The following is a 23970-nucleotide window of genomic DNA, read 5'->3' on the forward strand; positions in this document are numbered from 1 at the left end:
TTTCTTTTTCTCCAACTACTTATTCATCACTTGTATATATACATCACTATGGACTCATGGGTATTTACTTTATACTTTGGGTTATAATCCAATATACTTTATTTTGCTGAAAAAAGTATTCAGCTTTGGCCTCTGATAGCTTTTTTAGTTGGCCCTTATGTCCCTCTGACCTACTCCTGTCATTATGGGAGTTTTGTTTGGTTTTGTTTTTAGCATTTCCTTAATTTCTAACTCTACTCCAGCTGGAGAACAGTATTAGAAACCAAGGTCTGGTACTTGCTGTGCTTATTGCCACTTAAGTATTATTGCTTTTAGACCCGCTCAGCTGAGAGCAAGGAAATGCATGCGTGTATACAATTCCAGGTAGATACACATATCTATAAATACTTTTATATGTAACCATATATATTTATATTAGGCTAAACCTGAGTTCATGTGGATATTTCTAAATCGTAATGGTAATAATGGTAACGTACATAGAATGAGAACAGAGGGGAGAAGAGACATGACACCCGGAGAAAGAGAAGAGGATGAGGATGGTTAGGACAAAAATACTAGAATTAAAGATCTAACCTTAGTTTCTATCTGCCTCTGTCCTTCTCTCTCTGAAAAACAATTTTGAGAATTTATACATTGAGGAAGATTTTTTTTAAATATACATAATTTAGGGACTTCCTAGGTGGCGCAGTGGTTAGTAATCCGCCTTCCAGTGCAGGGGACACGGGTTCGATCCCTGCTCCAGGAAGATCCACATGCCACGGAGCAGCTAAGCCCGTGTGCCACAACTACTGAGCCTGTGCTCTAGAGCCCATGAGCCACAACTATTGAGCCTGTGTGCCCCAATTACTGAAGCCTGTGCTCAGCAACAAGAGAAGCCACTGCAGTGAGAAGCCTGCACACCACAATGAGGAGTAGCCCCTGCTCGCCACAACTAGAGAAAGCCCGTGTGCAGCAACAAAGACCCCAACTCAGCCAATAAATAAAATCAATCAATAAATTTATAAAAAATATATATACATAATTTAATTAAAATATAATAAAATAAGGCCACATTTGTGATTACTTGGTTCTAAAGATTGCGTATCGAAAAACTGCTACAGGAATTCTAGTCTTTTTTTTCTTTTTTATATGGAACTATTCATTGAAATACAGGGAGAGACAAATAGGCTATGAAGAGAGAAGGAGAAAAGAAGGCAGAGGTAGATTGAGAGGGTGATCATTTCATAGAATAATATTGCCACCTCATGCACTTTCAGGATTTCTACTAAAGTATTTTTCATTTTCATATTTATGTATGAGGATAAGATGTCTTCATCATGTTCTCATGTGAAGATAGACCGGGTTTGTGTAAGAGCTCTTTCCCTTGTTGCCTAGGTAAACTTGGCAAGTTACTTAACGTCTATGAATCTTAATGTTTGATTTTAAAAATGGGAATAGCAATATCTATCTTGCTGAGTTGTGGGGATTAAATGAAATGAAGTTTGTGGGAAACTGAGCACACTGATTGGCATAGAATAGAGAATTAGCGAATGTAATTTCCAGCTTGACTTGTGTGTTGAGTGCCATTGAAGGGTCCAAGGTTTTTCACCATTTGCCTAATATGTCTTTGGGAAGCTGGATTAATTCTAAGACTTGGATATAACTTAGGTCTAGCCAGCATATGTGCTTCAAACTTATTGTCTGCTCTGTTGAAAAAAAAATAGACATTTGATTCAATATTCAGCTTTACCTCATATTAAGTTTTATGTATGAGAAACTAAGTTTATAGGGAGCTCAACAGTGGGATTATTTTAAATAATGAAATTTGAATTGCTCTACAAATTTATAAATTTGGTAACATCATTAATTTTTTTTTTTTTTTGCAAATAAGACTTTTTATTTGTTACCATTAAAAGGCTGAATTTAAGAGATTCTTGAACTGATGGCTCATATCCTTCAGCTTGGTCAACTTTAATACTTATCTCATCCCCAGTAGCTTTTCCAGAACCACTACCTCCATGGTGAAGCTCCATGAGTTTTCCCAATTCAAATTGAGCTTCTTCAGCATTTTTACTTTTCTAATAACTACATCATAGAGCAGGGGTAAAGTAGATTAGCAAGCTTTTTCCATATCTTTTCCAGTGCTATCTGGAATAACTTTGTTGACCGCTTCTTTAAAGTCATTTGTCTGCACCTTCCAGCTCATGGTTTCCATCTTTGTTTGGATTTGGTGGACCTGTTGGTGGTGACCATAAGAGGTCTTCTCAATCTGTTGCATTTTTTTAGTAAAACCAGTGCAGAACAGAAAAAGCAAGTAGCCATCAGTAATCTTGACATCAACATGAGCTTCAGTCATAACTTCTCTGTTTTTGATCATGGAGCACATTTTGTCATGGGTAAGATTCATGCTGTGAAAGTTAGCCGGATAGTTTTTGCCCTGAACATCCTCAGTAATTAGGTTGAATTTTCTAAGTGCAGATTCATCACTCTACAGATTAGTAAATCTCACTTCAGATCACTTTTGGTTCCTTGAGTTCTTGTGACTCGTGTTTTCCGCATATTTCTTATATTGAACATAGCTGCTGCTTTCATACCATAGCAGTTTTTCTTAGCATATGGATTGACCTTTCTTTTTGGCTCCCTTTTTGCCACTTTTCATAAAATGCTTTTGTTTTTGCCAACTACCAGGCACTGTTCAGAGAGCTAAAAGAACCCATCGTTTAAATTTATTCTTTTAAGTTGAATCACTGAAACCCTTAACTGTCTTATTAAAAGAAATCTAAACTGGTACAAGAGTGTAATGCAATTATATTCCAATAAAAAAAAAAGAAATCTATTATCACCTTAATCACATCTGGAAGTCCCTTTTGCCATGTAATGTAACAAAAAAGATAATAGGTGGTGGATAATAAGATAAAGAAGGCTGTATGTGTGAAGATTCCAGGGATTAAGGCATGGAAATCTTTTGTAGAGGGACACATGCTCCTGCTACCACACCAGATTACAGCTCTTTTTTGGTTCACATGCCCAGGTTCTCCTGTTGCTTTACAAATCACAGCAGCTGGTCCAGAGGCAGGTTCTAATTCTGCAGCAGCCATACATTCAGCTGTATTGAGCCTTTTTTTCTCACAAGCTTTCAAATGCTGGAGTGGGGCACAAGTCACTAGCCTCGGTGCTTTCTTTCCTCAGCGTACGTATTTTTATTTGAGATCTTGTTTCACATTCCTGCCACTAAGCTTTTGTAAGGGGGCCTCCTGGTCTGTTATGAAAATGTGTTCCTCACTTCACCACTCTGGGCGCTGAGGAATTACAGATTCAGTGTGTTTATTAAAGTAAAATCCCAGCACTTATTGAAGGTTTCTTCTCTTTCGGGAAGGTTCGCATTTTTATATCAAGCATTAAGGCATATCAGGCATTTGGGATGTTGTGTAGCCCCTTCAGAGTTCACCTTAGTGGGAGTCTTAGAATTAGCTACCCCCCTCACTGTGCAGTGTGCAGGAGGCTGAGACTTAAGGCTTCAGTAACCCTTATAGGTATTTGCCTACAGGGCAACTCTGACTTTTAAGTTTGGTTCTTGCTGTCAGTTCCCATGCATTATTTGGTTAACTGTTGTTTTTGGCACTTCTCTTCCTTGGTCCCAGAAGATATTCATTACTTTCTTAGGAAGCTAGCACTGCGTTAAAAAATCATGTGTGTTGAAATTCATCTAACGTTCTAGTTGTTAAATAGAGTGATTCATATACGATTCTGCTTGAGGCAGAAGTTAACTCATAAGCTCCCCCTTAAGTAGGTATTGCTTTTTAAACTCAGTTTTATTCCTGATTATGTAACTTTTAACTTACAAAATTTTATTTGGTGAGCTGTATGTATGTTTCCATTTCTAGATTAGTGGTTTTCACACATTTCTCTCTGTCCCACCCTCATTATAAGTCCACCATTCTTTACTGGAAAAAGTGTGGAGGTGGGGCCCTGAGCAGGGCAGTGAGCCCGTGACTGATATACCCATGAAGTGAGTGTCCCTTTCTCACCTACGAATCACAGGTGTAAATTATTGACCCATAGTTTGTGTTATGAATAATCATACTTTACACTGAAGACTGGAATCTCATGTAGTGTATTTTTTGCTCTGCTGATTTCCGGGATAGAAGAATGACGTTTTTCCTCAGTTAAATCATTGTGTGGGTTTATAAACGTTCAAACATGGTGTATCACCACAGTTCTGATTGATCCAATTGATGTTTGTGGTATGCAGTTTCTGGAAAACAGTTTTTTCAAGGTTCTTCTTATTTTATCCTTGATGACTGCAGCCTTCAGGGTCTAGGAATTAGACAAATATTGATATGAGAAATTGCAGAGTGAATGAATTGATCCTAACTTGTATTAAGTCAGGTGGCCATCTTTGAAGAACAATTTCAGAATCTCTGTAATATGAGACATAGGAGACAGAACTATCTCTAACCCCAATATCCACCTTACAGAAAACCATTTCATCTGGTGGTATAACTGGTGATTTTCATTACGTTCGCCTGAAATTGTTCAATGTAAAGCAGTCTTGTGAGATGTTTTATAGGTATAGTTAATTGTGCTTTCACCATCAGAAGAGTCTAAAACAGTATCCTCTGGTAATTGTAATTCATTAGCAATGACTCATTTTATGTTGTTAATGGGTTACTATTGGTAAATAATAAGATAGCATTTTAATAAAATATTACTAGAATTGCCTGTTAGACTGACAGTAAAAGGTATTATTAGTAGCTGTCAGAATTTACAGTTCTTTGAACTGGTATCAGAGATCCACTTATTAAAAAAGCTGTAGAATTACAGTTGACTCTTGAACAATATGGATTTGAACTGAGGGGGTGGACTTATATGAGAATATTTTTCAGTGGTAAATACTAGAGTACTGCACTGTTTGTGGTTCATTGAATCCACGGATACAGAGGAACCAAGGATACATTGAGCTGGCTATAAGTTATACACAGATTAACCCCAGGGTTGTTTAAGGATCAACTGAACTTGTTTTTAAAATATAACGTCGCCTCTGGGCAATTTGCAGATAAAATACTCTCATATGTAAAGTGGTAAAAGAGCAAATATTTAATTTGATTTGTAAGTCACAAACAAGTTAACTGCTTTAAATCTTTTTTTCCCTTAGAGTAAAGGGAGGTATAAATAAATCAGTAACAAAAAGAAGCTATAATACTTTTTGCTACAAGGAATTAAAACTTTCCAACTTTCTTTCCTTGGAGTTACAAGAAGCCTCCAGAAATTTTATTCTTGAAATTGCTAACATATATTAACTTTTTCAATGATGTGATACCATATTAAGAGCCATCATGACTTGTATGACTGGGTACCTCATGAAACGTCGACTGTTTATTTGTATTTGACAACCATTTTCAGGTATTCCAATTGAAAATAAATTTAATAAGTGAGACCCATTCCACAAACTTGTGGTTTATTAGTATGAGATGCATGTTTGTGAGTGTTGGTTAGTAAAATGGAATAAGGCAAATAAATGGCCATTATTCTATACATTGTTTCATGTTTAGATTGTTTAGATGTTTAGATTGTTTAGATGTTTAGATTGTTCAAAATAGTGTTTTTGTCTGAATATATCTTATTTTGATGAAATAGTATGAACTGAAGTTGAATGAGTGAATAAACGTGAAGAAGAGGATTTCAAACTAGGTACTTTCAAGTATCTAGTAAAAATGTAACTGTTTTTGTTTGTTTTGCTTTACTTTTTGTTTTTAAGCATGGTTTATTGAAAAACTTAGCATTCAGCTTGTACAATAAATAAACTTTGGAAATATGTTATTTCTACCTATGTATTGTAGTATTTACTGAATTTAAATCCTATATAAAGACATGAATCTATGGCTATAACCTCAAAATAGATAGAAAAATGCAAAAATATCGAGCCTCCTTAACAATTATACGTGTTATATCTCAGTCTCAGTAACAACCTTGTTTAGTGCAGTGTAATGATAGAATTTTATCTTAATAAATGCATCTTAATGAGCTATGGACACTGAAACACTCCTTTGGGTGCGATCAATGCTCCATATAGCACTTAATTTTTAAAAAGTTTTTGGATTCGAAAATTATATTCACTCATTCATTTTTTTTTTAAAGATAAAAATACAGCAAAAGTATCTATTCCGTGGTTTCCTGCCTTCCTACTCCAGTTATTCCTCAGTCCCAGTTGGACCCTGACTGGGCCCCACAGGCCTCTCAAATGAGGTCAGCAACATCGAGAGACATGTCCTCAGTGGTTGTATTGTAGAAGGTCTCCGTGTCCCAAGAGGTCCTCCTGTCTTCTTCTGTCACTGTGTTGGTAGCCACACCCTCCTGATTCTATGGATATAGTTTTTCCACAGAAAACTAAAGCAGGCTGCTATGGTCATGGCTGATGACTACAGCAGCCTGCTGCACATCCGTGCCTCTGGCCCACGTCAAGAAAGGTGACGACTTCAATATGTGGATGTGACAGGGAGACTTAGGCATATACATAGGCAGTCATAAGTCAAAAGGAAACATCACTTTACCCTCACAGACCTTGGGCATACCAGATTTTATCCCAAGTGGCTATGTTTCTGGGAGCTGGGGGAGCACTAGTTGGCCCGTCGCAGAGGGGATCACATTGGGAGAACATACTGTGTCATCTATCGCAGTGACCCAATGAATATGTTTGTGTGAAAGGACAGTAGTGTCCTTGCATGGGCATTATTGGAAGGTTACTAACATGATAGTCCATCCACAACTTTACGTAACTCTTTCGTAAGCTCTTATCAGGACCATGTTTCTCTGATGGCTCACCTACTGGATCACTTAGCCACAGGACTTAGATAAGAACCAGTGTCTCTCTAACCGATGTTTTACCACTTTTTTTGTTGTTGTTGTTATTTGTATTTGCTTTTATGTATTTCTGAAATTCTCTTTAAATTTTTGTGTTTATGTGTGTAATAAGGTAGATATGAAAAATTAAAATGTCACTGTATAAGAAATGCTAACAGCTGGGGAAAAGGGGGGGGGCAGCATGATCACTTATTACATCTGTGATGCTCATTTGATAAAAATGTATAGTTGTTTGGAAGCAATGAAGCTTTTCTTATGAATGAAACATGAAGTCTGATTTACTCTACTTACTCTTATGGAGGAGACATCGCTATGTAGTAGGATAACTCATCAACAGAGTCTTCAGAAGAGTTTAACTTGAATTCTCTCTTTCATGTTATGCTTAAAGATCATTGAAAAATAACATTTTGAGTAAAACTTTGAAGCATATACAATTCATTCATTCTTGTTTAAAATTTTTTTATTAACATGAAATTCACATACCATAAAATTCAGCTTCGTTTATTGTTTAGATAGTATAACTATCAAAAAGCTGTGTAATTGGGGCTTCCTAGGTGGGGCAGTGGTTGAGAATCCGCCTGCCAATGCACGGGACACGGGTTCGATCCCTGCTCCAGGAAGATCCCACATACCGCGGAGCAGCTAAGCCCATCCGCCACAACTATTGAACCTGTGCTTTAGAGCCTGTGAGCCACAACTATTGAGCCCATGTGCTGCAACTACTGAAGCCCACGTGCCTAGAGCCCATGCTCCACAACAGGAGAAGCCACGGCAATGAGGAGCCCGCGCAGCACAACGAAGAGTAGCCCCCACTCACCGCAACTAAAAAGAAAGCCCGCGCACAGCGAAAAAAAAAAAAAAAAAAAAGACCCAACACAGTCAATAAATTAAAAAAAAAAGCTAACATATTAAAAAAAAAAAAAAAAAAGCTGTGTATTTGGTCCACATAATTGGCCCATCAGAGATTTACCTTTTCTCAAATAACAGAATATTACTATGTCACTGGCTTGCAAGGAGTGTGAAAACCAGCATTGTGAAACCCCTTCATGTGGCATTTTTGTAACTCTAGTCTATGCAATTACCCATATTAATGCCTTTTAAAATCTCTTCTGTATGTTTGCCTTCCTTGGTAGACTTTGAAATCTTCAAGGGGAGAGATTGTGTCATATTATTCTTAGAGTCTTCAGGAGCTGGGAGAATGCCTGATTTATGGTTTATGGTTTATGACAACAGTTTTGTTGCGTGAAAGAATAAAGTTTTCTTTTTTTTGAGACTTTCAGAGGAAATTCCATAATCTCATTCATTAATTTGATGTTTAATAGCATATCCTGTTTAGAAATTTATTTTATTTTTGTTGCCCTGTATGCCCATTTCTTCTCCTCTTTTCACTTGTGATAGGTGATATCTCATTCTTTGTGTTCAGAATCGAGGCAGTAGAGTGAAACGGGTTTGAAAAATGGGTATGAAGTAGTACCCACTTCATAGAATGGCTGTGAGGATTGAGTGATAAAATGCACATAAAGTACTTAGCAGGCTAATAATAAGTACATAATAAGTGCTCAATAAAACAAGTTTCATTGTAGTTGATATTTGATAGTTGGCTTTCCCTTCATCCTAAATAAGGATATTTTCTTTGACCTGATCAAAGTCTCATTGTCCAGTGGTTCAGTTGTCCTCCTTAATATCAGTTAGCAGAAGAAATGTTTATAGCCTAGTGAAAATGTGTATGGTAAATTAATAAGATGTACTAGGTTACATTTTGCCTTCTGTTGTAAATTATGGAAATTCCCCTCATTGCTTTGAACTTTTATTATATTTACCTAGTTATTTGGCATAGTGAAATAAATTCACAACAAAAATGCTGCTTCTAAAATTTAAGATTATTGATATCTTTAAAATGTTATATTTGTTGAAGAAGTGGTCAGAATTATTTTTATTTCAGTCTAAATTCATTTTGTGATTATATGCAGAATTTCAGCAAATCTAATTTTATTTATAGACTTTTACAGCCCAGTGGTGAAATTTGCAAGATGTAGTTTCAATGCCCTGAATGTCATTAAGTCCCAAGAATATAGAGTGCTGGCGTAGAAGTCAGAAGACCTGCATTCTGTTTTGTTTTTTTTTCTTCAGATCTTTATTGGAGTATAATTGCTTTACAATGTTGTGCCAGTTTCCGCTGTACAAACAAAGTGAATCAGCTGTATTTGTACATATAGCGAGGAGGATGGACCTCAAATCTGTCATACAGAGTGAAGACCTGCGTTCTTGTTCTGATTCCTTGGGTAATTAGTTTGTGACCTTGGGCAAGTCATTTAATGTCACAGTTTCCTTACCCTCATCTTTTCCTGCCTTCTCTACCTCAGAGTCATTATGAGGATTAAATGAGAAAATATTAGGGGATAGTAAAAACTATAGAAATACAAGATATTTTGTGTGTGTGTAAGGCAGTGTTCTGTGATGTTAATTTTTTAGACGAGATGAGAGCATAGGCTAAAACAGTGAAAATGTGTTTATTATCTGACTTTTTATTCCAAATAAATTTTAGAATTATTCAGGAACTGTTTTTAATGATTTTTATAGCTCCCTTTGAAAGAAAATTTGCAAAGTCATCACATGCTGCCTTGTCATTTGTGTCCCCTCTTCAGTGTCGACTGCCCGTTTGCATTTTAGCAATACGGTTCTTTTAGTAGAAGGCCCAGTTTAAATAAATGCCAAAGTCTGCAGATAGGGTTGAGGAAGCTTTCTGAAAAGAGTTGAACATACCAGTGTTTATCCTTTCAGTTTGTGAGTCCAAGAGACTTCTGTTTCCTCAACCGTGTTGATATTTACGTAAATTAACATAAGTCTCCTGAATGGCCATGCCCTCCCTTGTTGTTTTCTTTCTTGATAAGGACCTGGAGCTTTTGGACAATAGGGAATGCTTTGCAGCCTGTACCTGGAGCTCGTCATCTCTTTACATTTCTTAGTGCTTAGTGTTCCACTGAGATCAAGCAGGAGCAGAATGTTATGGACTCAATTGTGCCTCTCCAAAATTTATGACATACTAACCCCTACTACCTTAGAAAGTGACTGTATTTTGGAAATAGGGCCTTTACAGAGGTAATTAAGATTAAATGAGGTGACATTGATGGGTCCCCATTCACTATGCTTTCCTTATAAGAAGAAGGAGAGACACCAGGGGTACATGTGCAGGGAGGAAAGACCAAGTGAGGATGCAGTGAGAAGGCAGCATCACCAAACCAAGAAGAGAGGCATCCGGAGAACCCAAACATGCTCACACCGTGATCTTGGACTTCCAGCCTCCAGAACTGTGAGAAAATACTTTTCTGTTATTTAAGCTACTCAGCCTCTGGTATTTTGTTGTGGCAAACTTAGCAAACTAATACATGGAGTCCCCCAGATACCAGGTGCTGGAATTCCCCATGTGTATGTTGGCCACTGGGATTGTAAGAAACACTTCAAAAAGAGTGCATAACCCACATGTAAATTCAGTTTCAATTTGAATTTAGTAGAGGGTCACAGATTCTATAGCTTGTAAGTTCATTCTCTTGAAGTTAGAAGTGCTGGCAATGCTACTTTTAGCATGGAAAAGACAGACAGAACATTATTTTAGATAGTTTATTTAACAGCTTACTTTTACATCTTTCATACTTTGATATACTTTTCTACTTTGAAATTATGGAGAATTAATGCAAATGACTTAAAACCTTTTTAGAGACATGCACGAGGTACATTCTTTCTTGTGTTTTCTTTTGTTTTAAATCATTGCTTTCCCATTTTAGTAAATCACACCAAGTGTTTTGATGTTAATATTAATGAAACAGTCTAATTTATGTATGAAATTTTGGGAAAAAACCCTGCCTCATCCATTAATGATTTTTAGTTGGCTTAATTTTGATTTTCAAATATCGAGTCCCATTCACATGCCTATTCACTGAGTTGGCCATTTTATTTTATTTTTTTATTTTTTTTTTATTTTTTTATTTTTTGGGGAGTACACCAGGTTCAATCATCTGTTTTTATACACATATCCCCGTATTCCCTCCCTTCCTTGACTCCCCCCCCTCGAGTCCCCCCCACCCTCCCTGCCACAGTCCTCTAAGGCATCTTCCATCCTCGAGTTGGACTCCCTTTGTTATACAACAACTTCCCACTGACTATTTTACAGTTGGTAGTATATATATGTCTGTGCTACTCTCTCGCTTCGTCTCAGTTTCCCCTTCACCCCCTGCCCCCTCCCATACCTCGAGTTCTCCAGTCCATTCTCTGTATCTGCATCCTTATTCTTGTCACTGAGTTCATCAGTACCATTTTTAGATTCCGTATATGTGAGTTAGCATACAATATTTGTCTTTCTCTTTCTGACTTACTTCACTATGTATGACAGATTGTAGTTCTATCCACCTCATTACATATAGCTCCATCTCATCCCTTTTTATAGCTGAGTAATATTCCATTGTATATATATATGCCACATCTTCTGTATCCATTCCTTTGTTGATGGGCGTTTCGGTTGCTTCCATGAGTTGGCCATTTTATAAATAAGATAACCATACTCCCTTTTCATGTCTGATGCTGTACAATTTTAAAATGCTTGTACATGCATCATCTCATCCCATCCTCCCCAAGGCCTATTGAGACGAGCATTACTCTCTTAATTTTCTGGGAAATGATTTCCAGAGAAGTGAAGACACTTTTTCAGAGTCACACAGTGAATTAATGCATCTCATGTTTCCCACCTCCCGGTTCAGAGATCTTTTATTTTTCTTTAGGCCCAGGTAAACCAAGCCCCGAGGACTGAGAAATGCATTTGATGTGTATGTGAGCATATGTGCACATGTGCCTATGTGTGTGTGTGTGTGTTTTTCCCTTAAGTTGTTTCTAGCTGTTTCTCCTTTTTCTCCTCTGGTTATTTTGAGCCAGGTATTTTATTGCCATAGCAGTGATATGTATGCTTTCTTTCTTTTTCTTTTCTTGTGTAGTGTGTGTGTGTGCACACAGGTGAATGTGCACACACGTATATATGTGTAGCAGGATCAAAATACAGCTTGAAGCAGTGAAGAGAGATTCTTATCATTTGTAAGTTTGGATATTAGAATGTGTGCAACTTCTGGCTGAAAAAAATATTTTAAGATATCTACAGCTGTTAACTTCTTATTTCAGTAGATACTAGAATCTGTTTAAAATAGTTAAAGGGTACGACAAAGTCTGTTTCTCTGCAAAACCATCAACTGTAATCTTTAGCTTCCTAGGGTAGGCAATAGTTAATAAAGGTTATATGTTACTGTTCAGATAATGATTAAGCTAGCTCATTGTTCCCCAGACCTAATACTGAATCCCTCTTTGACGTTTCCTAGCAACTGACTCACGTGGAGGATGTGGAAGGAAAGCCATCAGGGACTTGCTCTGCATTTCTCAAACAGCATCTGAGAAATGGTACCCAGATTACATTGTTTCTCTTCATGGTTCCTACTAAGAGCATGCCTCTTACATTTATTAGCTTCTGAAAAGGATAGTCATAGAAGATGAGCAGGAAACACTGAGTAGTGATGATAAAACAGTCAAATTATTGGAAAGTTTCATCGGTAGTGATGTTTTAAATAGTCATTGCTACTTATGTAATCTTGAATTGATGGTTACTGGGATAAGGAGAGGAAATCAATTCTGTTTTATACTTGAAAATTAAAATATTATTATAAGGATGTTTGTCTTAGATGCCTAATTACTTGTTCATATAAAATAAGATGTAGCTTCAGTTTTTTTCCTTAAAACAAAGAACAGTGTACTGTAAATATATTATACATATATGAATGTCTGTATAACTGTTGTACACACATCTATGAATTTTAAACCTTTAGGTTGGCAATTTGAAAAATACTTTGTAAACTAAATGATAAATTTCATTACGTTTAAGTGAAGAAAAATAACACCAACTGAGCCCCAATTTCTGTTTCTGAGAAATTGATAGTAAGTTGATATTGTCAGCTTTAGCACATGTTTAAAATAGAAACTATGATTTTGTACTTCTATATATTTTTATTGTCATTTAATCTTATCATTTAATTTTGGTGGTCTAAAATGTAAAATGTAATGATATTAACCTGTTAATAATAATAATAATAATAATAATAATAATAATAATAATGACATATCTATTAGAAAATAATGGCTTTCAAATAACAAGAGTCTGAAATGATGTCTCTTCCTTTTTTAACTGTCACTCTGCCATTTGCTGTAATTGACACTAGCTAGGAAAGGAGATGAAAGGAGTGATGGGTGAAGATGGGAAAACAGCGCAAGAGGAGGATGGAAGGAAAACTGAAGCATGAGTAAAAAAATATGGCTACAACCAATGAGAGGTGGGGTGGTGGAATTTACATCTTTCTCCCTACTGCTGCTATAAAATAATATTTTATTATTTTCCTGCCCAGTATTGAATTTATTAACCAGCTAGCCCCCAGTAGGGGCAACTGGTGTTATCCATGACATATTCAGAGTGAAAAAAGATTAAGGGTAGAAAGCGTAATCACCTGGATCCTTAAGTGTGAGCTGAGCACCATTTTCCTCATGTGTGAAATGAAGGGTTTGATGAGATCAAGTCTTTCCCAAGCTACACTGTGGGCCTGTGTTGATCCTATAGAGAGATTTTCCTTAATCTGCAGCTAACAGAAAACTAAGTATTTTACATCAGGTTCATTATATAGCCATAGCTTCAAAGATTTCCAACATAAAAATATTTTATTTTTCTTTACTCAGTGAGCCCAGCTGTGTTTTTTAAACTTGCCTTTTGTCATAGGTAAGCGGAATTCTCAAATTCTGTTCCCCATTTTTTTATAAGTCCATTTGATTTGAAAGTTCAATTTTATATCTGATTTAAAGCCTTGCCCTTCATCTAAGATGAGCTCAAAGTGTCATTGTTGTTCTGCCAAATGACAGCTGTTCAGGCTACTGCATTGCACTCCCCTCCTCTCCCCTTCTCCCACTTCCCAGCTGCTGCCATTACTCTCCAGATCTCCTTCCTTCTTCTCAAATAGACACAAGAGGCAGATCAGCAAGGATACCTCATAAACACATGTCCAGCTAGGCAGTGAGATGCTGGTCTCTCCCATTCATGCAGGTACCTCCTACCTTTATGGGTGATTTTCTTGACCCCTAGCTATTGGCTTGGGAGACAAGGAAAAACCCATCTCCTCTCACATGGGGGCCCTTTTTAGAATATAGGCTACTTAAATGCCGTTGGTCTACCACAGCTTTCAACACTATTCACACATCAGTTCAGGGCAGTTAAGAATGTCCCACTCACTGTGTTATTATTTTTTCATGTGTCTTGATATAAGGGTGCCTAAAGTTCTTTCATTGGAAGTACTTCACCTTATACTAAGATCATATTCTTTCTACTTTTAAAATTCTTTTCTTTATGATATGGTGATAGAAGATTGTAGTTGGGTTTTTTTGTTTGTTTTTGATGGAAAAATTAAAAGCCGCCAGCCCCTTCTACCTCACACACTCTGGTTGGTAAGCCCAAATATTCTCTAGGCATTCTTTTTTCTCTTTTTTCACTTTGATTACATTTAAGGACTGAATAAGGTGCACCCACTATTACACTGAAGACAATTTAAAAAGAGAAACAGCAATTGTGGCAGGTTTTACAGCTTTATCCAGAACACTGACCACCATTGAGCTTTCCAGGTGTCTGGCTTGTCCGGCTGGTGTGGGGGTGAAGGAGAGGCAGAGAGAAGGACCTTAAAGTAGACGGGGAAGGGAGTGGTGAAGTGCTTTTTGTTCACAGAGCCAGTAAGGGAGCTGCCACAGCCTGAGGGGACCTGAACCAGGAAAGAAAGACGGTTCTACCTGGCAGCTGTCTGAACCAATACAGAAGGCACTGTTGATCACTACCTGCAGTGATTGACAGGAAATTAGCAGGCCTTGGGTTTCCTTCATCAACCAGTGAAACACTATTTCACATTGTTATAAACACAAAAACGTTTTTTGAATGATGCTAATAGCTGTTCATGAAATGTATTAACTAAATGAATGCATCAGTGAATGAATGAGTGAATTTTGATGGTAGGCAGCAGAAGATGTGGTGGGGGGAGGGAGAAATGTATGCTGCAGTGATGGAAAAAATAGAGACGATTTAGGCCTTGATGCCTAGGTTTGTAAGTTTAATACAGTTGAGACTAATTTGAGAGAGAGAGAGTGTGTGTGTGTGTGAGTGAGAGAGTTTAGAGAGTTAAGAAGCAATAATATTTTGGCTTTTACTAAAGGTTTTATTAGAGAGACAGTTGGCATTGCTTAAAGTTTTTAAACCGTGATCATATATAATGCATACATTAAGTATGGGTAGTAATATATTGAAGTGTCCCAAGCACAGCTGCCACGAGAGGGCGACAGAAGGCCCCAAGTGTCACCTCCGTGAGGCAGAGACAGCTAGTTGCAGCCCTGAAACCAGGGTTGCAAGAATCCCTTTGCTTTTTTTGGTCCTGTTTCTCCAAGCACTATATCATTAGAGCAACCATTTCCCAGACTTTATGTGTCTCTGATATTTGCTGAGATACTATTCCCAGAGGTGGTAAAGCCAGAAATGCACGTGTGGACACAATTCTACTTGTACTTTTGATGATGTCATTAAGGAGAAGACCTCTTACTCAGGAGAAGATGTACTGCTAGAATGTGTGCTAGAAGTTAAAGTCTTAACTCCCTATGTGAAATATTCATTTATTTATTATTTGAATTTTATTTATTCATTCATTGAGCATTTATTGATTACTCTGTGTGCTTGGCACCTATCAGACCCTAGGGATACTGTGGGAAAGACAGAGAAACCCTACTCTGTTAGAAGGAATGCACTTTCTAATGAGAAGGTAAGAAATAAACAAGAAAATAAATATGTGTAAGACAATTTCAGATAGTAAAATGAGATAATATTTGAGAAATATGATTCCAGAGTCCGTGGCCATAGGTGTCAATAGAATAGATTTTCCACAGAACTCTGAAGTCCTACATATTGAGTACTTTTTTCTTCTCCTTGGTTTCCTTTTTTAAAATCAGCACTAAAGTCCCATCATATAAGGAAAATTCTAGGAGAATAAAATGAAATCTTACAGCAAAAAAAAAAAAAAAGTCGAGGCAATAATAAACAGACTACTGGGAGTATGTTTATATTATTCAGGAGCTTAATATATTTCATAGTATTGGGTTGGCCAAAAAGTTCATTCAGGTTTGTCCGTAACACATTACAGAAAAACCCAAACAAACTTTCTGGCCAACCCAATAATTTCTGATCTGTAACATTTCATGGGAACTGTGATAATTTTCTTATTGTCAGTCTCTATCCTGATCCTTTTCTGGATCATGGGGATTAATTTCTTACTGGGGGTTTTCTCAGCTGGAAAGTTGATAGTCTTTCCTACAATATATTCTTATGCTTCAAGATTTTGTAGGAAATGTTGGACATATGACAATGATATTTTTAGCCCTTTCCACATCAGACAGGCTTAAATCTTTCAAGACTTAGTTTCAGTGTCATCTGTTTTGTGTGAATCTGTCCCTGATCCTCCCCATAAACAATTAGAACAAGGTATCCAACTCTGATTATTCATTCATTCAGAAAATATTTTTTGAATACCTATTACAAACCAGGTGCAGTTCTGGACACTGAAGATTTAGCAGTGAACAAAAGAAAACCTTCTTAAAGTTTTCTTTCTAGTGGGGAGAGGTGACCAGTGAACACATAAACGTATGAATGACTTGATAAAGAATGATGGTGATAAAAATTAGTAAGCACATAAATGATGGTAGATGACAGGGGCACAAAGTGGTTGCACTTTTTTAATAGGTTGCTCCAGGAAAGTCAGAAAGATGGCTTGTGTTCAAAAGGCTAAAATAAGTGAGGAGAGCGAGTCATGCAGATATCTGGGCCAACATGGCTAAAGCAGAATGAACTGGAAAGTTTTAGGAGGTAAGATCAGAAAGAAGAGCAGATTATGTAGGGACTAAAAGGATTTAGGCTTTCTTCAGAGTGAGAAGGGAAGCCACTGGAAGGTTATGGGCAGAGAACTAACACAACTGACTTGGGCTTAGAAAAGTTCATGTGGCTCCTGTACTCAGGATAGACAATGGTGAGACAGTGGTTGAATCAGGTCCTTTAAACTGAAGGCCATTGGAATAACCCAGAAACAGGAGGCCTAGGCCTAGGTGATTGCTGGGGTTGGGTGAGGGGTGAGAAGTGGTAGAGTACAGTACTGACAGTTTTTGCTGATGCACTGTAAATGGGTTATAAGAGAAATAGAAGAATTAAGATGACCTGAAGTTTTTTGGCTTGAGCATTTTAAAAGATGGAGTAGCCATTAATTGAGAGAGACTGTGAAAGAAGCAAGTTATTATTATTATTTGGGGGAGGGGAATTAGGAGTTTGCATTGAATATACTTAGTTTGAGATGCCTTTAGACATTTCCAAAGAAGAAATTCAGCAGACAGCTAGACAAGCAAATTTTTGGTTAAGGAGACAGGGTAAATTTGGAGATGTGAATTTGGGAATCATTGGTATACAGATGGTATTTGAGACCATGATCTTTATACATGTCTCGATTATAGCACTTATTTCATTATTTTGTCATTGTTTGTTGACATATCTGTCTGTCTAGGTTAAGATCCTTGAGGGCAGATACTGCATCTTTTTGACATTTAAATATTTTGTTCATAGAAGTATGACATGGCAACTTTAACCAAGACCAGTGCCTCAGAAGCCCTGAAGGAAATAAACCTCGTGTAACCCAGACCTGTAACCTGGCAAGCTCAGTATATATATATCCCTGAGATTGATGCTCTTTGAAATTGGTCAGCTTGATCAGTGTGACCTAAAGTGAGGCCCGTAAACTGCTGCCTGTCTTTAATTCACCACCCCCTTTTTTAATCTATTTTGGGTTAAATACAGAAATTGAGAATAAGCATTTAGAAAATTTTATAGCATTGGACAGAGTAATTTTATGTCTGTTGAATCTCATGAAAATTGCTTGATTTTGTGTGTTCTTTTTAATTTCATTTTCCTAGTAATTCATCTTTTGTATTTAACAAAATGTCTGTCTGCAGCAAATTGAAGAAGTTTTTAAATTTGATCCATCACAGATAGTTTGAGAAGCAATATACTGGTTCATTATATCAGAAGGCACTTCACTAATTGAAGACTCAGCTAAATCATTAATTCTCACTGGAGGCAAGGTAGATGAAGATGTAGCCAAGAAACATGGCCAGTATCTCTAGAGAATAAGTGTACATTGAAAAAATTCTTTATATTTCATGTGATGACTTGTTGATGGGGGGAGGTATGAGATGGTAGCATGACAAATGGTAAAAGAACCACCCTACTACAAAGAAACTAAAAAACTGAGGGTTTGTTTAATTTTTGGTTGGTCAAGCTGCCCATGATCTTAAGTCTGATATTTTGGTGGGTGGATTATAAGGTTTACAAAACCACTGCTGGGTTTTGTAAACATTTCCTTTTAGCACCCAAACTTTAGATGTTTTTCACATGTCAGTGTGTTGTTTTATCGTTTCCTAAAAGTAATCTTCTGGTCTACAACTCATCTATGCGTCAGATACTTAACCTTGTTTCTTAGCTTTTGAAACATTTTTACACCTTTCATTTATGTTTTTGACACTTCAAAAGGAAGTTATCAAAAGACACACTGAATTAATAATCATTTTGTTCAGTTCTTTGATACTTTCCTTCACCATTATTATCACTCATGAATAATTTTATTTCATTTTTATTAATAAGCAATGGTAATATGCCTCACAGAAGGCAATTAATAGCTAACCTGGTAATTTCAGAAAAAGGAAATAAGCAGCTGTGAGGAATGGAACGGAAGGGGAGCTATGGGAATTCTATCAAGCCGTCTGACAATAAGCCACAAACAGTAGGATGAGCAGTATCCACAGCAAAACACCGGGAAGCGAAACAAGACCGTAATAAGAGTAATTTCTTCCAGACTATGGCTCTGGAGATTGTCTCCTGTTTTTCATTTTTTGGAGTGTTCCAGATTATCGACACTAACTATATATTATTATAAAAATTGTTTCCATATAGCCCTCCCCCAAACATATAAGTAACTTAACTATAGATTGAAGAAGCGAGTTGGTGGATTTGGTATTCTAGTTTTGATGTTCTTGCTTTTTAAGAGCTTAAAAATTACTTTCAAACATCTTTGTAATTTCCCCAGTGACATCCCATGGATCGGGGTCCCCAGCCCCTCGGCTGCAGATCAGTAGTGGTCCATGGCCTGTTAGGAACCGAGCCGCACAGCAGGAGGTGAGCAGTGGGCAAGCCTCATCCACGGCCCCTCCCGTTGCTCTGCATAGCTCACATTACTGCCTGAACGTCCCCCTCTACCCCGTGACAAAAAGCTTGGGGACCTCTGCTATAGATGGCTGCCTCCATCTTTGCAGAGGTATATGACAGCAGATCTCTGGCAGTTAATGAGCACGTGGAAAGCTATTTGTCTAAGAACTGTTTGTTTTGCTACTTTCAGAGCCATAAAGATGTTAACAAACATCTTTTAATCCTTACAGAATACTCTCAATTTTTGGTCAACAAGGACATCAGCCACTTGAAAAATTAACTGAAACTATTGGCTACTTTTTACGAAACATTATTAAAGAAGTAAATGGTTTTGATTTTAAAATAATCACTTTAAAAATAATAAATGGAATTAGTTACTGGATGTTAATAATCCAGAATTTCTGCATTAAACCTTTATAATCAGTGGTAGTGATGATTTTCTAATAATTTACTTTCCTTATATATATGTATATATACGTACATATATATATAAATAGCATATTGATTCATAGTTTCTGTACCAAAAATTTACATTTAAGTTAGATAAAAAAATTATTCCTATATCCCTATCCTTCATTAAACCCCTTGTTTGTAAAATATTACATTTATTATTGCTGTATTATACTATTTTGTGAACAGTTTAGTAAAGAGAGACTGTGACACTAAAAGTAAAAGTTTCTTATTCAACCGATAGGAATTTACCTATTCTCTCATTCTGAGGGAGAGGGACTATATTTTAGTGATACTGCCATTTGTTGCTCAGAAGACTTTTACTTTTATTAGAATTACCTTGAGAGCCAGTTCTTGAGTGACAAATCAATATGTTTCATTCACTCACTCAACAAAAACTTACTGTATTCTTACAGTAAAGTATTAGTTCTCTCTAGATGCCACATATACTGTGGTGACAAAATCACACGGTTACTGAGCTCGAACGCTTATAATGTAGTAGGGGAGACAACATTAATAAAAAACATTAAATACTTTTAAAAGTAGTAATAAGAACTATAAAGAAAAGGAACGTGCTTATGAAAGGTAATAATTTAGATAAAAGAGGGGTGGGTATTTAAAGCAGGCAAGTAATACACAATACCTTGGCATAGCTCATTGATTTATTGGTACCTCTTTTTCATCTCAAATGCTTTTACTCAGTTAAACAAGCCATCTCATCAATAAGGCTTGCCTTTGGATGACTCCACTCTCAAAAGACAAATTCTTTTGCAAAGGATGAAACTTTGTGACAACTGAGGATATTCATAGTGTGGCCACTAGTGCTGTATAGATGGTTCTAAACGATTTTCAGAGATAGTTTGAGCTGTAACATCATCACTGAATAATTATATAATTCCTTCCCAAGGTGACTTTGAAGGAAACAGATTTTGCAGTTCTGATGTGTTTCTTCAAAAATCAGCCACATTACTTCATAACCACTTTTTTTTTACTTGAAAGCAAATATTTATTAACTTTTTTTGAACAATTCCTAAAAGTTCAACATGTAAGAGAAAAAAAAAAAAAAAAGACCAGCACTATTGCAGAACAAGTCAAGAAAAATAAGCCTGACATGGTGTAAATATAACAGAAAACTTTCTTCTGGGCTGCTGTAGATGCTCTGTACTGTATACATCATTTTTCTTGGTCTGCAAGCCCCATCTCTGCTAATGACATGAACTGCTTCTTCCGTAACCATTTTTAATGTAATGAGAACAGAAAAAGGCTGTACTTCTTTTTAGAGAGGCCTGGTCCACAACTTTTTCTTCTAGCGAAAGTGAAGACTGAAACAAAACAATCTCTGTAATGAAGAGTGAAGTTCCGTTTGGCTCATTGCTTGTTCAATGTCTGAAAGAAATTAGAGAAACAGTTTGATATGTGGAAAGATTAGGGACTTTTTTGGACTTTCAGTTAGATAGGCATTGACCTTAGCATTTACTAGCACTTTGATCTTTAAAAAATTGCTTTGCCTCTCTGAGCCTTTGTTTTTTAATCTGCCAAATGAGATTAATATTACAAATCTCTTAGGTAGCAGTGCAGATTAATTTGCATGGCACTTGAATCTAGTAGGAATTGAATAAATATTAGCGCATGGCAACCTTCCTCTCTCTAATCCCTTCAGCTCCCATTTTTACCATAGACATCAGACCTAATGAAATCCAGTCATTAGCTTAAAATACATATGTTGTTTTCATGCTTTCCTTTCTGATTTTTTTAATTTAATTTTTACTAAAACGTGTTAGTGTATTACATGAGATAACAATGGTAGGATTAGGGGTAGAGAAAGACAATAGGCTTTAGTTTTTCCAGAAGTAGATTTTATTCATCTAATGTTAAAGCCAGAAGGCTTCAAGAGATGTAAGTTTCTAGAAAGATGGGAGATGGGCTTCGGTAGGTGGAAAATATACAATGAAAAGTTCTTATATAAAATATTTGATAAGCTAAGTCAGTTTGGTCCTCCACACTCAAGTGATATATTTCTAATTTAAAGTTAAAACACTGTTATACATAGGAAACACCATAAATAACATTTATGAAAGAATGATTATAACTTGAAATGGAAATAATAAATAATCACTTTCAAAATAATATGGCATTACATATTATGTGTGTGTTCATATATAGGCCACTTCAGCTAGAATAGCTCTCTGCTCAACTTTCAGGTCATTCCTTCAGCCACCTTTTATGGCTCTTATCATAGCCTGTTGTGATCAGTGCCATCTACAGAGTAAGTTTCTTGAGGGTAAGGAATATGTCTAATTTATCTTTGAGCCTAGCAGTTCTTATAGTCCTGATGATGATGAGAAATTGCATTTGATGTAAGAAAGAACTTACTTTGGTGTGGTCATAATGGGTACCTGAGACTATTTTTTAAGGGAGCAGCTTTTTCAAGGTCTGTCTTCAGTTCTGTTAGAAGACAAGGGACTTGGACTTCCTCGGTAGCACAGTGGTTAAGAATCTGCCTGCCTATGCAGGGGACACAGGTTCGATCCCTGCTCTAGGAAGATCTCACATGCCACGGATAAACTAAGCTCGGGCGCCACAGCTATTGAGCCTGCGCTCTAGAGCCTGTGAGCCACAATTGTTGAGCCCGTGTGCTGCAACTAGTGAAGCCTGCGTGCCTAGAGCCTGTGCTCTGCAATAAGAGAAGCCACCACAGTGAGGAGCCTGCCCACCACAATGAAGAGTAGCCCCTGCTCTCTGCAACTAGAGAAAGCCCGTGTGCAGCAATGAAGACCCAAAACAGCCAATTAATTAATTAATTAATTAATTTAAAAAAAAAGACAAGAAGATGCACTCCTGAGAGCAAGGCTGACACCTATGACAGTTGTGCCTGCTCTGTGATTCACATTTCTGAGGTGTCATTGTTCTGATGATGCATGGGTTGTTATATTTGGATGCTTAACTTGGGAGCACTCCTAGTCTGCTGTTAGTACATATAATTATTTAGAATGTTCAAATTTAAGAACGTGGTTTGACCTTTATTTATGACTTAGGCTTTATAAGAAATATGCTTTGTTGAACATGTATATACTTTGACTCTTTAGAGTTGCTGTATCCATTTGTGATGCATGTTAATAGAAAATGAAATAAAAACAATTGTGTTTAAAGAGCTTGGTTGGGTTGTTTGAAGTTTGGAAAGCTATTCTCATTGAAAAAGTAAGTCTTCAGACAGGTGGCTTACTTGAATACTTATAACTTATTTTCAGATTCCTCGTGGGAAATCTTATATTTGACTGCAATCTGAACTGTTTTATCTGCCGAGGATAAGCAGGGAATGGGAAGCTTCAATGAAAATTAATGGAATCTGTCATGGAGAAATTTAGAAAAATTTCACTACCTTTCCGTGGCACAAATATAGTAAAAATATAGGCATTGTTCAAGTAGTCACTTGAATAAAGCTTATTACATGGACTTATTTTTGTATGGAAATTCAAAGTGCAGATAGGATGTGTGTAGTTAAAACTACTTTGTTGGTTTAATATTAGGAAGTATAAAACTTTCTGGTCCCCTCCTTGGGGCATTATTTTCTTCCTATTCCATAGCAAATTAACAAAGTGTAAGCCAGGTGAAAGCGGTAGTTCTTTTCCTCTACCTTAATTTTTAAAACTTACTTTTTAACAGAAAGTATAGAGTTTGCCTAAGTGAAACTTGCTCTCCAAATCTGTTAAATGTCTATCTAAACTGGAAGCATTTGTAAAAAGGACAGTTCAGCCCTATCCTGAAAGTTTACAAAGAATATTTATTGTGTAATTTATCAAAATTCATAATGTGAAACTTCTCAAATAGTTTAAAGGCAATGGTTTTCCGTGATGTTCATTATTGTTCCGTGCCATTTTTTCTAAAATTGTACAAATTGCTATATAAGATGGTACTTTGATAAATTTGAACATATCTTGTAAAATAATTTTGTAGCATTTGCATTCTCAATGGAGAAGGGCTTCAAAAATACTGGAAAACAATACAGGGACTAAAGAAAGCTTTTGGGAATAATGTGAGGTTTTTGAAAACGCAGTCTAGTGCACAGAAGTGTCAGCACTCGGGACAGGGGACTAGTAGCTGTTGACTGCATACCTTGTCCAGGCAGTGTGCATACATCATCTTGATTTGTGTCACCATCGCCCTGCTCTATAGATGAGGACACTGATTATATCAGCACAGTTAGTAACAACATGCATTGAGGTCAGATATGGCCTGAGTCCTCTCTGTGCCACTCATAACTATGTGGGAGGCCTTGGGCAGTCTGTTGAACTGGGGTTGTAGGAGAATGTATTAAGAAGAGGAGCTTTGGAAACAGATCC

At 36.7% G+C, this 23970-nt stretch overlaps 1 protein-coding gene and 1 non-coding gene across 3 annotated transcripts in view; one reads left to right on the forward strand and one right to left on the reverse strand.

Annotated features, from left to right (window-relative positions):
• The window catches only part of SLC2A13 (solute carrier family 2 member 13), a 409059-nt gene that overhangs the window by 135736 nt on the left and 249353 nt on the right, over nucleotides 1–23970 (forward strand). The gene's annotated exons all lie outside the window — the stretch shown is intronic.
• LOC130834209 (small nucleolar RNA SNORA67) lies at nucleotides 6490–6631 on the reverse strand. Its single transcript, XR_009048598.1, has one exon. It is a non-coding gene; the product is annotated as a small nucleolar RNA SNORA67 (small nucleolar RNA).

Source organism: Hippopotamus amphibius, chromosome 12 (genome assembly GCF_030028045.1).
Source record: "Hippopotamus amphibius kiboko isolate mHipAmp2 chromosome 12, mHipAmp2.hap2, whole genome shotgun sequence".
Classification (NCBI taxonomy): Eukaryota; Metazoa; Chordata; class Mammalia; order Artiodactyla; family Hippopotamidae; genus Hippopotamus; species Hippopotamus amphibius.